We start from the raw sequence: 14,399 nt of genomic DNA on the forward strand, positions 1-14,399 counted from the left end.
CATTTCACATCATTTACCAATTAGTAGTGAACTCTTTAAGCTTAATATATCTTAATACAGGCTATCTATATATTCCTCACTATTTTCTCACTCTTTGTATTGTCACCAAATTTGGTTATATTATACTTATGCAGCCTTCTTGCATAACCATGATGCTACTGTGGGGTGTCACGGTAGCTCAGTGGTTAGCACAATGCTTTACAGTTCCAGCGACCCGGGTTCAGTTCTCACCACTGCCTGTAAGGAGTTTGTACATTTTCTCTGTGATCATGTGAACTTCCTCTGGGCGCTCTGGTTTCCTCCCTCAGTCCAAAGATGCACTGGTTGGTTAATTGAGCATTGTAAATTGCCCTGTGATGAGGCTAGGATTAAATTCAGAGATTGCTGGGTGGGATGGCTCAAAAGGCCTGTTCCTAGCTCTATCTCAATAAATAAATAAAATAGGTGTGAGACTTTGATATACAGCACTCCATCAAGACTCCAGCACTGATCTCTGTGTCATCCCACAAACTATAGTTTGCCAACTTGAAAATTATCCATTTATTACAACTCTCCATTTTCTGTTAGTTCACCACACCGTGTTCATGCTAATATACTAGCCTTTAAGTCCGAACTTGTGCAGTAATCTTTTCTGCAGCAGCTTTCTTGAAAGCTAAATGTGCAACATTTGTTTCTTCTGTATGTTGGAACAAAACTGCATTGTGAGACTTTGAATTTTCATTGTCACTGAACAGTGTTCGTTGTAAAGGTCTCAGGATTTCAACATTTTGATTCAGTCATTTGTTTTTGAAAGTTCTGTCCAGCAGTATTCCCTTCCATACTGCCCTTGAGAAGGTGGCAGTGAGCTGTTGTACCCCCTGGAGCAGTAGAATAGTATGACCATCTAGTTGAGTATAATGTTCTAAGGGATAAAGGTGCATCTCCTTAATGGAGAATGCATGTGTATGACTTTGTTTAACATGGAGAAGCTGATGCAAGGGTAGTCACTGTATGGTCCTCAACAGATTGGTGTCAGGGTCCGGTGGCACGGAATACAAGATGACTAGGAACCCTTCGCTGCTGCAGCCTTCATCAGCCATCATTACCATTGTAATGTGTCATCATCTTCCAAGACCCTCTGGAGTAGGTGTTCACACAATGCTGTTGTGAAGGGAGGTTCAGGGTTGAAAAAGGAACAATGATAGAATTCCAAGTCAGGATGATGTGTGACTTGGATGGTAGGCTGCTTGTACCAGTAATCTGATATGGTTTATAAGTAGTTTAAGTCATTGCACTACTCTCCATAAAACCCACTGGTTCTAACGGTTTAAGATGGCACTGGTGACTCTCAGCTACTTCTGGCTGGTGGTCAATGAAAGAAGGAAAACAACTAAATACTTAGTTAATCACTCTTTTTCTGATAAATGATCATCACAAACAATAGCCTGTAACTTCCCTTTGGACTTGGAGGCAATTCGGTGGGGCAGAACCAAGGCAAGGTGAGACAGTGGGCCTGTGCCAAGAGCGAGGAAGATCCAAGGTTAAATCGATTTAAGCACTGGGCCGAATTGGAAAGGCCGGGTACAGGCCAAATTGAGGTGGTGGGGTCCAGGCCCCAGTATGTACAGAAGCAACTGAACCCGAGGTTTGGACAGTGTTTAGATGCTGGGCCGAATCAGAAAGGTCAAGTACAGGTCAAATCGAGGAGGTGGGTCCAGCCCCAGAGTAGATTGAAGCGACTGAACCCAATATTTGGATGGCAACTTAGGTGCCAAGCCAGATTGAAAAGTTCAGGGTATCAGCGCCCGAGGTGAGGGATGGGCCGGTTCAACTTGTTGCTTCAATCTGCGCTGAACTAAGGGTCTGTGGATGAACTCTCTTTGTGAACTTCAGTTCAGAACACTATTTGCTTGTGTTTATTGTTTGCATGATTTGCTTTATTTTCCTTCTGCTCATTGTGTGTCTGATGGTCTTTTTTATTGGGTTCCTTTGGGTTTCTTTGTTTTATAGCTGCCTGTTAGGAGACAAATCTCAAGATTGTATAATGTATCCATGCTTTGTTAATAAATGTACTTTGAACTTTGGCTACCACTTTCCAACCTTGTCCTTGTTGCCTTTGTCCTTCTTGGCTATAAAGATTGCAGGTTTGTGAATTGTTGGAGAGGCCCATGGCGGTTAAGGGCAGTTCATTTTGTAGATCGTGTGGTATGCACTTACGGTGGTAGTGAGGCTGATTTATTCTGGATGTTGTAGAGCTTCTCAAGAATGATTGGAGCTGAGTATATCAGGCAAGCAGAGAGTATCACATCACATTCCTGACCTGCTTTGTGAGTGGTGGAGGGAGCGGCTTTAGGATGTCAGGAGGTAAGTAACTGACTGCAGGATACCAGTCTCGGACCTGCTGATGTAGCTGCTTTACTTAGATGGCAGGAGAAGTTGAGTTACTGATTAGTGGGCATCCTGTGACATTGATTGGTGGGTGTGGGTACAGAGCACTGGTACATAGATCATAGAACAGTATAGCACAGTACAGGCCCTTCGGCCCACAATCTACTCCCAGATCAATCTAATGCTTCCCTTCTGCATAGCCCTCTGTTTTTCTTTTACCTGTGTGCTTATCTCTGAGTGTCCTAAATGTCTGTAATGGATCTGCCCCACCACCAACTCTGGCAGTGCATTCCATGCACTCCCTACACTCTATATAAAAAAAAACCTCGGACATCTCCCCCATACATTCTTCCAATCACCTTAAAATAATTCCCTCTTGTGTCACCCATTTCCACCCTGGAAAATATCTCTGGCCTTCCACCCTATCAATGTCTCTTATCATATTGTACATCTCTGTCAAGTTATCTCTCATTCTCCTACGCTTCAAAGAGAAAAGCCCTAGCTCGCTCAAAGATTCCTTGTAATAGAAACATAGAAAACCAACAGCACTGTACAGGCCCTTCAGCCCACAAAGTTGTGCCGAACATATCCCTAGCTTAGAAATTACTAAGCTTACCTATAGCCCTCTATTTTACTAAGCTCCATGTACCTATCTAAAATCCTCTTAAGAGACCCTATCGTATCCGCCTTCACCACCGTTGCTGGCAGCCCATTCCTCGCATTCACTACTCTCTGAGTAAAAAACTTACCCCTGACATCTCCTCTGTACCTACTCCCCAGCACCTTAAACCTGTGTCCTCTTGTGGAAAAAGCCTCTGACTATCCACACGATCAATGCCTCTCATCATCTTGTACACCTTTATCAGGTCATCTCTCATCGTCCTTCGCTCCAAGGAGAAAAAGCTGAGTTCACTCAACCTATTCTCATAAGGCATGCTCCCCAATCCAGGCAACATCCTTGTAAATCTCCTTTGCACCCTTTCTATGGCTTCCACATCCTTCCTGTAGTGAGGCGACCAGAACTGAGCACAGTACTCCAAGTGGGGTCTGACCAGGGCCTTATATAGCTGCAACATTACCTCTCAGCTCCTAAATTCAATTCCACAATTGATGAAGGCCAATGCACCATACACCTTCTTAACCACAAAGTCAAGGTGCGCAGCTGCTTTGAGTGTCCTATGGACTCAGACCTCAAGATCCCTCTGATCCTCCACACTGCCAAGAGTTTTACCATTAATACTATATTCTGCCATCATATTTGACCTATCAAAATAAACCACTTCACACTTAACTGGATTGAACTCCATCTGCCACTTCTGAGCCCAGTTTTGCATCCTATCAATGTCCCGCTGTAACCTCGACAGCCTTCCACACTATCCATAACACCTCCAACCTTTGTGTCATCAGCAAACTTACTAACCCATCCCTCCACTTCCTCATCCAGGTCATTTATAAAAATCACAAAGAGTAAGGGTCCCAGAACAGATCCCTGAGGCACGCCACTTGTCACCGGTCATCACTACAGTCACCAAGTACTTTTCTATAGTGAATACTGAAGCAAAGTTTTCATTAAGTACCTCTGCTATTTCCTCCGGTTCCATATGCACTTTCCCACTGTCACACTTGATAGGTCCTATCCTTTCACGTCTTATCCTCTTGCTCTTCACATACTTGTAGAATGCCTTGGGGTTTTCCTTAATTCTGCCCACCAAGGCCTTCTCATGGCCCCTTCTGGCTCTCCTAATTTCCTTCTTAAGCTCCTTCCTAATAGCCTTATAATCTTCTAGATCTGTAACATTACCTAGCTCTCTGAACCTTCTGTAAGCTTTTGTTTTCTTCTTGACTAGATTTATTACAGCCTTTGTACACCATGGTTCCTGTACCCTACCATAACTTCCCTGTCTCATTGGAACGTACCTATACAGAACTCTACACAAATATCCCCTGAATATTTGCCACATTTCTTCCGTACTTTTCCCTGAGAACATCTGTTTCCAATTTAAGGCTCCAATTTCCTGCCTGATAGCCTCCTAATTACCCTTACTCCAATTAAACGCTTTACTAACTTGTCTGTTTCTATATCTCTCCAATGCTATTGTAAAGGAGATAGAATTATGATCACTATTTTCAAAATGCTCTCCCACTGAGAGACCTGACACCTGACCAGGTTCATTTCCCAATACCAAATCAATAACAGTGTCTCCTCTTGTAGGCTTATCTATATACTGTGTCAAGAAACCTTCCTGAGCACACCTAACAAACTCCACCCCACCTAAACCCCTTGCTCTAGGGAGATGCCAATTGATATTTGGGAAATTAAAATCTCCCATCATGACAACTCTGTTATTATTACACCTTTCCAGGATCTGTTTCCCTACCTGCTCCTCAATGTCCCTGTTACTATTGGGCCGCCTATAAGAAACACCCAGTAAAGTTATTGACCCCTTCCTGTTCCTAACCTCTGCCAACAGAGACTCTGTGGACAATCCCTCCATGGCGTCCACCTTTTCTGCAGCTGTGACACTATCTCTGATCAACAGTGCCATGCCCCCACATCTTTTGCCTCCCTCCCTGTCCTTTCTGAAACATCTAAAACCCAGTACTTGAAGTAACCATTCCTGTCCCTGAGCCATCCAAGTCTCTGTAATGGCCACCACATCATATCTCCAAGTACTGATCCACGCTCTAAGCTCATCCATTTTGTTCACAACACTTCTTGCGTTAAAATAGACTCAAACCTTCGGTCTGAGTACGTCCTTTCTCTATCACCTGCCTATCCTCCCTCTTGCACCGTCTACAAGCTTTCTCTATTTGTGAGCTAATCTCCTTTTCCCCAGTCTCTTCAGTTGGGTTCCCACCCCCAACAATTCTAATTTAATCTCTCCCCAGTAGGACAGAGATGAGGAGAAACTGTGTTTTCCCAGAGAGTGGTGAATCTGTGGAATTCTCTGCCCAGGGAAGCAGTTGAGGCTTCTTCACTAAATATATTTAAGATACAGTTAGATAGGTTTTTACATAGTAAGGGAATTAAGGGTTATGGGGAAAGGGCAGGTGGATGGAGCTGAGTTTACAGACAGATCAGCCATGATCTTATTGAATGGCAGGGCAGGCTCGATGGGTTGGATGGCCTACTCCTGCTCCGATATCTTATGTTCTATATTCCAAGGAATAAAATCCCAACATATGCAATCTTTCCTGAGAATTCAGGTTCTTCAGACCCAGCAACATCCTTGTAAATATTGCCTGTACTCTTTCAACCTTATTTACATCTTTCCTGTAGTTAGGTGACCAAAACTGCACATAATACTCCAAATTAGGCCTCACCAATGTCATATACAACTCAAACATAACAGCCCATCTCCTGTACTCAATGTCGTGATTTGTGAAGGCGAATGTGTCTGAAGTTTTCTTTATGACCCTATCTACCTGTGATGCCACTTTCAAACTTAGATAAAAAGCAAATGATTGTGCAATCATTAATATGTTAGAATATTAGGCAGGATATTTTAAAAAAACAACAAAGGAAGTTTAAAGAAGGAGAAAAAATTAGAAACAAAATTGGATAGAAGTATGAAAACAGCAAGGGTTTCAATAAATATTTAAACATTTTAAATATTTAAAAAAAGGTGTTAACAACATGAGCATTGATAAACAAGAGAAAATCTGCAGATGTTGGAAATCCAAGCAACACACACGCAAAGTGCTGGAGGAATTCAGCAAGTCAGGCAGATCTATGGAAAAGAGTGCAGTCGACGTTTTGGGTTGAGACCCTTTGTCATTGATAAATTGGTTTATTATTGTTGCATGTACTGAGGTACTTGGTTTTGCATGCCATCCATGCAGATCACTTCATTACAACCGTGCACTGAGGCAGCACAAGGGAGACAGTAACAAGAGTTTAAAGTGTTAGAACTACAGTGAAAGTTCAAAGCAGGCAGACAATAAGCGGAAAGGCCTTGACAAGGTAGACTGTGAGGTTAAGAATCCATCTTATCACAACAATCTTTTAACAACAGGATAGAAGCTGTTTTTGAGCGTGGTTTTACATATTTTCAGGATTTGGTGTCCTCTGATGAGAAGAGCGGGGAAATGAGAATGCCGAGGGTGGGTGGGATCTTTAATTTGTTGGTTGTTTTACTGAGGCAGCCTTAGTGTAGACAGGATCCAAGGAGGGGCGGGTAAGGTTTCTGTGTGGAAGTTGGTTTATTATTGTCACGTACTGAGAAACATGAAAAAACTTGTCTTGCGTACCATTCATACAAATCTATTTATTACAACAGTAGGTTGATGTATTAAAAGGCAAAACAGTAACAGAGTGCAAAAAATTGTTATGTTTACAGAGGAAGTGCAGTGCAGGTGGACAGTAAGGTACAAGGACATAACGAGGTAGTTCAGGACTACATCTTATCATTCTAGGGAGCCATTCAGTAGTCTTATATTAGCCCAGTAGAAGCTGTCCTTGAGCCTGGTGGTATGTGCATTGGTCCTGTAGGAAGTGAGTCTGGGAATTAATAATGAAGCATAAAGAAAAGCAGATGAATTCAATAAGTATTTGGCATCATTCTTCACTTTGTCCTACTTTTGGCACATTTCCATTTTTTACAACCCAGTTGGATCAGTCGATGAGTATGAGACTACCATCTCTGCGCATTGTGTGCAATTCCTACACTGGGTGCAACTTTCTTTATTCAAGCACTTAAGTAGGCCTAATGCGGGCAAAGGATATTAGTGTAGATGGGCAAAAAGGTCAGCATGGACGCGATGGACCGAAAGGCCCATTTCTGTGCTGTTCTACTCTACGGCTCCGTGACAAATGATCACCGCAGCAGTGGGAGTGAGCAAATAGATGAAGCTGTGGGCTGACAAATTCAAGCTTCCTAGTAGACTTCATCCCAGGGTGTTAAACAGCAATGGCCAGTGAGATAGTTGATGCATTGATTTTAATTTTCCCGAAGTCTAAGATTCAGGGAAGGTTCTGTTAGAATGGAGAATAGTAAACATAACTCTTTTATTCAATTACATAGAAACCTCAGACCAGTCAGCTTTGTCATAGGGCAAATGTTAGATACTATTAAAAACAGGATCCATTGAAAAATTCAAGTCAATCTGGTGAAGTCAACATGGTTTAGGTAAAACAAATTCAGGTTTGACCAACTTATTGCCAGTCTTTCAAACAGTAACATGTATTATGGATGGAGAGGTACCAGTGCTTGTGTGATTCTTAGATCTCTAGATGGCATTTAATAACATGGTGTATCGAAAGTTATTTCAAACAATAAAAGCACTGTACCATCTGCTACAAGCGGGACTTCCCTGTGACCAAACATTTTAATTCCCATTCCCATTTGCGTTCTGATGTGTCGATCTATGGCCTCCTCTTGGCCAAGGTGAGGCCACCCTCGGTGGAGGAGCAGGACGTTATATTCCATCTGAATACCCTCCAGCCTGATGGCATGAACATTGATTTCTCCTTCCAGTGAACAAATTCACCCTCCCCCCCCTTTCCTCTATTCCCTACTCTGACCTTTCACTTCTTCTCACCTGCCTCCCCCACTTTCCTTTCTCCTATTGTACACTCTCCTCTTCTATTAGATTCTTTTTTCTCCTGACCTTCTCCTTTCCCACTCTTCACCTATCACCTTTCAGTTAGCCGCTTTCCCCTCTTCCCACCATTTTATTCTGGCATCTTTTCCCTTCCTTCTTAGTCCTGAAGAAGGGTCTCGATCCAAAACATCAACTGTTTACCCTTTGGCATACATGCTGCTTGACCTGCTGAGTTCCTCCAGCGTTTTGAGTCTGTTGCTTTGGATTTCCAACATCTGCAGACTTCCTTGTGTTTGTGATATAGATGGTAACACGTTGGCACAGATGGAAGATTAGCTGGTGAGCAAGTAGCAAAGAGAAGACATGAATTTCTGATTGGCAAGATGTAATGAGTAGTGTGCCATTGGGATACGAGATGGGGCCTCCAGCTTTTACAGTTTATATAAATAACAGATAAAGGGATGACAGAGATGGTTGCTGAATGTGACAGTAGCACAAAGATAGGAGATCAGTTGCTTAAGGAGGCTACCACGATAGTTTTAAGTGAGTTGGCCAATTTTTGGCAATAGTGAAGTTATACAATTTGACAAAACATTTAAAAAAGAGCTGTATATCTAAATGGTGAGAGATTGAAGAGGTGGATGTGAAGAGGATGCTTCCATTGGTGAGAGAATCTGGAGTTACGGCCGCTGCTCAACAATAAGGGATCAGCCATTTAGGATGGAGATGAGCTTTTCTTTTCTCTCTGACTACTCTGAGTGTTTGAAACACTCTTTCCCAATGGCCAGTGGAAGCAAAGGCACTGGGTATTTTTAGTGTGGAAGTAGTTAGATTCTTGATGAACAAAATGGCGGAATGGTTATCAGAGTTGGCAGGAGTGTGGTGTTGGGGTTACAATCAGATCTTTCGTGGCCTATTACTACTACTGTTTGCTGATATGTTTGTACAGTATGTAAATATTGGATGGACTGTGGGTGGATTTGTTCTACCTTTTATGAACAGGGCATACCAAGGCTATTGTGCTCATAGTTAGGTCAATGTCAGTGTTGCAACTGGAGTGGCTTCACGAAAGGTGAATCTAATTCTGGACTGCAGGATCTCAGTACTGCAGTTAGGATCTTGCCTCTCAGCCATTCCTTCATATGACATGGAATGGATGGAACTGGGGCTCTTAGAAGGGAGCCAAGATGGGTCCTCAACTTGACATTTCTGGATGGACGATCTGGCAAATGCTCCAACCCTTTCTTTTGCACTAACATGTTGATCCCTGCTAAGAGTGAGGATAGGATATTCTCAGAGCCTCCTCCTCCTCTTTTCATCAGCTGGTTAATGGTCTGCCACCATTCACGCCTGGATGCTTAAGTGACAGTCCTACTTTGTCTATGCATGCTGCTTTTCAAAATCAGAATCAGGTTTAATATCACTGGCAAATATCATGAGATTTGTTAACTTTGTGGCAGCAATACAATGCAATATATAATAACAGAGAGGGAAAAAACTGAATTACAGTAAGTGTGTGTGTGTATATATATTAGTTAAAATAAATAAATAGTGCAAAAAAAGGAAAGAAAAAAGTAGTGAGGTAGTGTTCATGGGTTCTATGTCCATTCAGAAATTGTATGGCAGAGGGGAAGAAGCTGTTTCAGAATCGTTGAGTGTGTTACTATTTGACACACAAGTCCTTCGATGTTATAGTTTCTCTAGGCTAGTGCTACATTTTTAGTATGCTTATTGCTACTCCCACAATGCCCCTCTGCGTTCCTGTTGAACTGATTGATCTCCTGCTTGATATTAATGGTAGAGCGATAGACGCACTGGGCCATGAGATTACAGGTTGTGGTGGCATCCACTTCTGCTGTTGAAGGTCTATAGTGCTCACGGATTGTAGTTTTAGGTTGCCAGAGATGTTCAGAATCCCGATGCAGGGGCTTAACCCAAAACATTGACGTATATATTTTGCCTGCATAGATGCAGTTTGATCTGCTGAGTTCTTCCAGTGCTTTTTTAAAAATCCAGACCCCACTCTCTGGAGTCTCTTTTGTCTCCGTGTTTTGAGTCTGTCCCACATAGGATGATCTTAATGCTTCACCGAGGGTGTCCTTGGAAACCAATCACATTAATCTTTGTAAAGTTAAATGCAGAGATTTGCTGCCTAATCTTTTCAACATTTCTTTTTGGCAGAAGAAATGAATGAACTGTATTTTAGTAGGACTGTGCATATGGAACAATTGCAGTGAAATGATCCCTTACAAACAAAATCTTGAAAATTAGGTTAGCGACATGAGTAGTGCTTTGTCTGAAACTATATCAGAAATTGAAGTACTTCCTTGTCTGGCACACAAGATGAATTAATTTAATAATGTTGTTTCTAGATGTTAAATAATCACAACTTCAGTCATCATATCCTTCAACCCATGTAGATGTTTCTATGGGCTGTTTTAGATATTTTTCTCTCTGCCAATTTTGTCAGCCCTGCCGAGATCAGCTAACTCAGCTGAGATCAGGGTTCAAATATGTGATCTAATCTGTATGGCTCACTGGATGAAGTCAATCAACATTGACAAGTCCACATAAACAAAGAAATCAAAGGCCTTATCTTGCTGGCTGTGACTGTGGTTTGGGAAACTGCTGGCATTCAGTCATTGGAGTAAACCCACAGTGAGGATTTCTGTATGCGCGCACACACATGCAGAACCCGGGACTTACTGACCAACTACTTTCACAAGATCTCTCACTGTGTTCTTCTACAGGACTCCACATGATGAAGATCAACATTACTGGGATTCCCCAAACTTTACTCCAGTCAGACCTGGCTCAGACCCCATTGATTTGTTAGGGATTAGCAATGAAATGGGAAATTGACTTAATTTTCTTTAAATCACTCTGCTTTTATGTCTTAATTATTTCCCTTTTTTTATATTTGTAATTAACAGTTCTTATTCATTTTATTTTTTGAATTATTTACTTCAGGTTTAATACTTTTCAAATGTCACGCACACACTGTGATCTAATTTGTTGTAGTCACCGCGAGTTATACAACAATTGCAGTTTGATTCATTCAACCTGGGCGCACGTTTTATTTGAGTTTCTGAGTTTTTCTTTTCTCCCTCTGCCAATTTTCTGAGTGCAGAACAACTGTTAAAATCAACTCTGACTGGAGCTACAGGCACACAGGGGATCCTTGGAGGGGATTCTCAAGTAAGTGCTTTCTTTGTCGCTCAGTTTACAGGGTTGACTGGATAGAAGTTGGTGCTTGATAATTCCATCTGGATGGGTACAGCCCACCACTTTGACTTGGATGAACAATGGGAGGGGACGATCCTTCATGCCTACTCTGCCACTTAAGATGACTTTATCTCAACCTCACTTTCCTGCACTAAACACATAACAATCTGTTGACTCTTGCATTGTTTAAGATTCCACAGCCCTGTTGAGCAGCAAATTCCAAAGGCTTCTTGCCATCTTGGTGAATGGGTAAAGGTAAAGTTTAGGTCTAGTTGTCGCATGCACATGGAAGCATTGCAACAGACAGTGAAATGTGTAATTTGCATCAATGACCAACACATTTTGAGGATGTGCCAAGAGACCCTGCAGGTTGTCAACATAGCATGCCCTCAACTTACTAACCCTGACTCTAACGTGTACGTGTTTTTTGGAATGTGGGAAACCACAGCATGGGGAGAACATACAAACATCTTAGAGAGAGTGGTGGTATTTGAACCCCGATGGGTGATCAGTGGTGCTGTAAAACATGTTTTATAAACAAAACATTCTGGGTTAATTTTCTTCAGAAACTGCAGCAGATTAATTGATTATCTAAAATACTATGTGACCCTCTCACCGGGTCGTTAGCTAAACAATATACGTCTAGGGTCAGTATGATTTGAGATTCAACCAAACAGGAACATTGGGAATTCCGATTAAAGGAACCTTGATTTGAGCAAATGCTGTGTAAATACTGCCTATACACAATTATCGATCAAGAAATTACAGATTGTACACCATATACAATTATAAAGGAAATTTATTTACCAATTTTAGCATTATCAGACAGTTAATAGGGGAAAAAGGGCCCATTACAATTAAGTCAGTCTAAATGTGAACATAAACGTTGGAGCTCATTTTGGTATGGATGCATGAACCGCTTTACTCATGGCGCTGAATTCTCATCACTAATATCAGGTAGAACTTCCCTTCTTGGACTCCTTCATCTCCTGCCCACCTGGCTCTACTTATGACCTTCCAGCTAGTGTCCTTCCCTTCCCCCCACCTTTTTATTCTGGTGCCTTTCCTCTTCCTTCTCAGCCCTGAAGAAGGGTCTCGGCCTAAAACGCCGACTGTTTACTCTTTTCCATTGATGCTGCCTGACTTGCTGAGTTCCTCCGGAATCGTGTGTGTGTTGCTCTGGATTTCCAGGATCTGCAGACTTTCTTGTGTTGAAATCTATGAAGTGAAGCTATGAAGATTATATAAGGCAGTGAAATTGACTTTGGATTGTAAAACAAAACCAGTAGATACATAATGGATGGAATTTCCCCTTCTGCTTTATAAATGGTTCTACATTTATAGGCCTTCTCTCTTTACTTCTGTAAATCATCATTCTGTACCATGAAGGATTATGTATGTAAATTCACTTTTAAAATAAGATGCCTTGTTTCCGATGCATAAAGAACCCAAGAGAGTCTGATGCAGAGGTAATGAAATATAAATATACATGCAAGTAGTTCTTATAGTACCTGTCAGAGTTGATTTAATACTCCAGCAGAGAGCTGAAGGAATGCTCAGCAGCCAATATAAGCAACTTTCAGGAGACACATTGAACAGAAATCCATTGGAACTTTTAAGTGTCATTGCCCTATTTGAAGAGGGATGGGAGAATGGCCATCATTTATCAATCCAGGTGATTATCCAATCCACTGCTAATTTCTTGCATTCCAACATTCTAACTTCCACAGTACTGCATTGCCTCTGAAACATCACGATCACGGATGTGAAAAACACCATGTAGGCAGAGCAACACAAAACGCTGGCATCACAAGTAGATATGGTTGTAAAGAGAACTTTTGGCACATTGTCTTTCATAAATCAAAGTATTGAGTAAAAGAGTTGGGATGGTATGTTGAACTTGTATATGATGTTGCTGAGGCCAGGTTTGGAGTATTTTTGCAGAAATGTACCAAGGAGATTGAAAGATTACAGAGAAAATTTACAAGGATGTTGCCAGAACCTGAGGTCCTGAGTTATAGGGAATGTTGAATGGGTTGGTACTTTATTCCAAACAGTGCAGGAGAATGAGGGGAGATTTGATACAGGTATACAAAATTATGAGGGGTATAGATAGGGCAAATGTAAGCAGGACTTTTCCATTGAGATTGGGTGAGACTAGAATTAGAGGTCATTGGTTAAGGGTGAAAGGTGAAATATTTGAGGGGAATATGAGGGGGAACTTCTTCACCTACAGTGAGGTGAAAATGTGGAATGGGCTGCAAGCAGAAGTGGTGGTGGACTTGGGTTCAATTTCATCATTTAAGAGAAATTTAGGTAAGTACTGTACATGAATGGGAGGGGTTTGGGCACCCATGGTCCAGGTGCAGGTCAATGGACTTGGCAGTTTAGAGCATGGACTAGGTTGGCCAAAAGGCCTGTTTCTGTACCGTAGTGCTGTATGACTGACTCAAATTGAACAAGTCAGGCAGCATCTATAGAGGGAAATGGGCAGTCGCAGCTTTGATTCAAGACCTTTAGCCAATCCTAGCGAAGGGTCTTGAGCTGAAACATTGACAGTCCATTTCTCTTCATACAGTTGATGCTGTCTGACCTCCTGAGTTTCTCCAGCATCTTGTATGTTGGTTCAGATTTCCAGCATTTGCAATCTTTTTTGGATGTAAGTGGAAGTTATTTCTTTAAGCACAATAATTCTATATGCAACTGCAATGCAAAATTGATCTAATGTGATAATTTTAAAAAGAACCTCATGCCTTGTGGACTTTGGGTGGTATTTCAAAGTGTATTCCGGAGATGCACGTTATTCCTTGATAACTCATCCAAGTAGTCATTTGTAATAGCCATCCTGCCAAAACATCTTGATAACTTAATCAATGAGAGATGCCTTCACCAACTGTGCATGATCATATCCTTATTCCACGGCTAGGCTCCAGTGCCTCTCAGATGGAACTAAAATGTCCCAGTGCACATTAAATCAAGATACAGAGAGTTATCCCTGCTGTCCTGATCAACAATTCAGAATCAGGTCTATTATTGACTTATAAGCCATGAAATTTGTTGTTTCGCAGCTGTACAGTGCAAAGAAATGTCATTAATATACATTCCAAAAATAAATAGTGCAAAAATAAGGAATAACAAGGTCGTGTTCAAGAATTCATGTACCATACAGAAATCTGATGACAATCACAATCACTAAGACTATGTGGGCTCCCCTGGATTTGAATGACCTGACTTAGGAAAATACAACTCTATGCAAATTTTCC

The 14,399-nt window shown here is 41.6% G+C and overlaps 1 protein-coding gene across 3 annotated transcripts in view; it reads left to right on the top strand.

Annotated features, from left to right (window-relative positions):
• LOC140714370 (very long chain fatty acid elongase 6-like) overlaps positions 1-14,399 on the top strand; it is a 152,447-nt gene that overhangs the window by 10,874 nt on the left and 127,174 nt on the right. The gene's annotated exons all lie outside the window — the stretch shown is intronic.

Source organism: Hemitrygon akajei, chromosome 21 (assembly GCF_048418815.1).
Source record: "Hemitrygon akajei chromosome 21, sHemAka1.3, whole genome shotgun sequence".
NCBI classification, from domain to species: Eukaryota; Metazoa; Chordata; class Chondrichthyes; order Myliobatiformes; family Dasyatidae; genus Hemitrygon; species Hemitrygon akajei.